Below are 4565 nucleotides of genomic sequence, written 5' to 3'. Positions count from 1 at the left end.
CAGTGACAGACCCCAAACACACCCTCACCTCATCGTCTAACTCTCAAGCTGAGCGAAGTGGTATTTTCAGAGAGCAACTATAGAATGTGACTTCTTTTTAAACTAACATACAGGAATGATTTTATAGAACAGGAGCCCTCATCAAAAGGAAGTCTCTGCTCTTTCTCTACTCTTTCTTCTCTGTGTGTTTTGGTTAGTCAACTGCTACCTATCAGTGACAGTGATAGATGAGGACATACAGCCAGAGGAAACAGACATACAACGCCTTAAAGAGATGTCTGGTGGTCCCTTCTCCTGCTTCTATAAACAGAGAATACTCCTTCTCCTACTCTCCAACCTAAAAAGGATTCTCTTAAAACTCCCTTGCGTATTGATGGATTTTATATGATTTGGTATACTATTCCATTCCACAAGTGTTTTAAGGAGAGAGCTTTTTCGAGCCATGCTCCTACAGTGCAGCAGTCTGATATTGGCAACATTAGCTCTGGTGTGATGGCTATGAGAGTCTACTGAAATTAAAATAACCAGACAGGTAACAGGGGGCAAGGTCATGTATCACTTTTAAACCCATCAACAGTTTAATCTGCACCACCACCAGATCAACTGGAAGCCAGCTCAGTTCCCTGAAATGATTAGGACCAATGTGCGTCCCGGTGGCTGAGCTTCAGTATAATTCTCATTAGTTTGTTTTGGGTCGTTTGAAGTTTGTCCTTCAGATTTTGTGATACGCCACTGAACCATGAGATAGAAGCATAGTCATAGTGGCACCGTATCAGAGATGTTGCCAGGGTCCTCATAGTCTCTGTATCCAGGAACCTGGCTACCCTTGCCAGGAACTTTGTCCTTGCCCCAATGACCTTCAGAGCCATAAGTTCACATGTCATGTGTTGGTCCAGTTCACATCCCAGTGTATGTTACAGAGCATTTTTCCTTCACCGCTACACCATTAAACTTGACCGAGAAGTTGGAAGAGTTTCTCACTTTCTGTTTGGAATCAAATAGGATACTTTCGGTCTTGCCTAAATGGATAACCACTTACTGACTTTAGTCAGTTGGCTGCTTAGGGTCTTTTCAACGGTCTCCTTAGTCTAATGTGACACCAAAGGGTAGAATCATCCTCACACAGGATCTATTGCATGTGCTTTCTTACATGATAACTCTAGGAAAACCGTTAGCTTTCTCTAAATTCATTGTTGGTCTTTGCATGGTGTGTGTTGACTGTATAATGCCTAGTCATCAGTGATTGGTTGGATATCTCGAAACATTTGCTTTATTACTGTGTGATAACACCTACATAATACCTATATTCAGCAACATATCATGATGTATTGATTCTGCAGTTTTGAATGTGCCAATGGTGTGGTTGGGTCAGCAGCTGTTGCAGTGCTACTAGAACTGAAAAGATCTTATGACCCTGTGCTAGATGCATGTCACTCATTACATTTAAGGCAATACGGGACTGTATGGAATGATTGTTTCTATTACATAATAAGATGAACTGTAGGACTAGGATAACTGCAGTTATGCCCTAAATACCACACTTCATTGAGCTGTAACTTTATTTTGTCTTAATTCATGACAGAGCTGTTTTTGTGTAAGGGTTTATAAAACATCACTTCAGACTGACATGTATTTATAATGTATTTATAATGTATTTATAATGTTGCCCATGCAGTATATGATGCATTGGTGGTGAGTAATTACACAGTAACCACAGTGTGATTTGTACTTGAGCTGAGGAGGAGTTATCAGATCCACCCCCACTTCTCTTTTCCTGTCATCTCATCCTGTTCTGCTGAATGTGGGGGAGGAGTGGACTTCAATGAATTAAATAAGACCCACACACTCAGATATGTACAGATATAAAGTGCAAATATGTAAAGTGCCATTTACAGTATAAATGAAACCTGGAAAAGCACTATATAAATCCAATCCATTATTATCTATTAATTGATTGTGTAACACTTTGCATTGCAGTGTATTATTGTTTAATTATTCATGTAGGCACACTGTAACAAATATTACAACGTAACAATGAGTAATTACAATACTTCCTACACAATACTTACATTAATAATTATACAGTGAAAAGATCATTGTAATATAGTGTGTAACCATTGATTGATGTCAGAATAATGTGTATTTGTGTGTTTCAGGTGTGGGTGTTCCTCTGTTCATCAACAAGACAGTGGGGGACTCCGTGGAGCTGCTGGCAGGCATAGAGAGGGGACATTTCAAATCATTGCAGTGGAAGTATAGAGGAAAGGATATTGTAGAAGTCAACTCAGAAGGTGTATATTCACCTGGATCCCAGTTCGAGGGGAGACTAAAGATGAACAACAAAAACGTTAGTTTAACGGTTAGAGAACTGCCACTGCAAGACTCAGGGGATTTTCTAGTTATAGGCGAAGGGGACAAAGGTCAGATTGGCGGTAGGACCATCACTCTGAAGGTCAACGGAAGGCTGTTATCACCTTTTTGCATCCTATTTTAATATCATTCTAATTTATATCCATGACCACGGCTGATGATCTTTAAACTATAATGAAGATTTGTTGGTTTTATACTGACCTTAATCACCATGCTTTGATACATTTCCATCACATTAACAAGTTTTATCCTCTGTCGTCTTTCTCCTGGTGGTATGGCTATGGTAGGGATCATTTAGAAGACTGATTATGAGTCTCTATCTCTCTCCTGGTTGGTCAAAGCCTATATCCAAGGTGGTGATCCAGACAGACATCAAGCTATTGGCCAACCACTCCTGTACGGTGCGGCTGGTGTCCAACGTGTCCTGCTACTCCAACCTTACCTACACCTGGGAGAGAGACAACGAGATGTACGGGGACGCCCAGCAGATTCACCTCTCTCTCTCCTGCAGAGAGAGACATCAGTGTAACGTGCAACGCCTCCAACCTAGTCAGTTGGAAATCTGCCTTTGCGACAGTAAAGGGTGGTAATGACAAAACCGCCCCAGGTACCTAGATATCATAATAATCCCTTCCATACACTTTTCAGTGTGCTTATACGCTTATGTTGTGTGAAGCTGTCTTTTCCCTCTGTGATCAGAGAGAGACAAATAGAGAATGGTTGTAGTCATATGCAAAAACCTGCGAAAACCTAGTGGTTGGGATGATAAGTACACATGAAAAGGTGTGCAGGGATTTACGTCCTTTTCAGAGAGAAGAATGACAATGTTCTTTCAGCATACATATTCTGTAGTTCACTTATTAATTTCTCTTTTACATTCAATCTATCACTGTGATCACTACTTTCTTGGGTTATTACTTTGAACAGTTGACAGACCTACCTTGTTTGTGCTGTAACTCAAGAACATCTACATGCAGTTGACCTCCAAATAGCTACAACATAAACCAAATGATAAATATGCCATGAAGTCAAACCTTTGACACCTCTCCTAGTGACATTAAAGATTGGACTGAAAATGTCAACATGACCAGGTATGGTATATGCAATATTGACTTCACTTTTTGCACAAATATGTTATTATCCACAAAATTCCTTCCTCAGATATATACAATAGTTCTCTCTTCCACCCACAGAAACACCACAGTGTTGATGTGTCCATTTATTTTACAGTAAGAGGAAGTTGTGTAAAGATGAACATTACATCAGATTCTATTTTTTTCTGTTTCTCTTTAAGCATCTGTACCTTTCTAATTCAGTCAAAGCCCCATTAACAAAATCTCTGTGCACCATAGTGCTGTCAGTCTTCTGTAAAACACATACAGATTGGACTTCTACTGATATGAACCCATACAGAAGTGGTCCATGTCTGTACTAATATGATGACATAGAGAGGAAGGAATAAGAGGGCAGAACCAGTAGACTGAGGGGTTATGTTGTTGCTATGTGACCAATGACCACATTAGCTTCAATATTATGATCCACAAGTATGTGGAGTAGTTACAGTCCTGATGGGCGATAAGAAACACCAGATGTTTACCTTGTTTCTTCACGCAGTGTCTCACTCTACACTCTACAACAAACCACTTAGATATTTTTAAAGGTAAATCGTTTTAAAATATATTTTTATGTATTCAACATGTAATGATTTGAAGCAAAATGAAACTCTACACTTTAACCTGGAAATCCAGTTCCCCAGTTACAGCTTTGAAACTCCTCCCATCTCTGGTCAGTGGTAATAAATTCCGCTTAGCTCTGCCACTGATGTACACACACACAAACCACACAACACACACAAAACACACACACAAAAACACGATACAGTACATGAACAATAACCCTGAGGCACATCACATAAACAGACAAATTGAAATACAACCATAAACAACACAATAACAAACATATCTATGTAGACAGTATCTAACTAAACGTATTCCTCATAATTGAGGGGGTGGCAGAAGATGTCCATTTCCATTGTGGAACAACTGAGGTTAGCTGGCTAGGCTTGCCACCTGACAGCTGAGCAAAGGTTTGAGGGGAGGCCTACACTATCTATCTATCTATCTATCTATCTATCTATCTATCTATCTATCTATCTATCTATCTATCTATCTATCTATCTATCTATCTATCTATCT

General features: G+C 39.6%; 1 pseudogene; it reads left to right on the top strand.

Annotated features, from left to right (window-relative positions):
- Window positions 1-274: 274 nt before the first annotated feature.
- On the top strand, window positions 275-2985 carry LOC121571182 (annotated as a pseudogene).
- The last annotated feature ends 1580 nt before the right edge of the window (window positions 2986-4565 follow it).

The sequence above is a fragment of the Coregonus clupeaformis genome, unplaced genomic scaffold (assembly GCF_020615455.1).
Source record: "Coregonus clupeaformis isolate EN_2021a unplaced genomic scaffold, ASM2061545v1 scaf0395, whole genome shotgun sequence".
NCBI classification, from domain to species: domain Eukaryota; kingdom Metazoa; phylum Chordata; class Actinopteri; order Salmoniformes; family Salmonidae; genus Coregonus; species Coregonus clupeaformis.
This window is presented reverse-complemented; position numbering and strand designations above follow the sequence as displayed.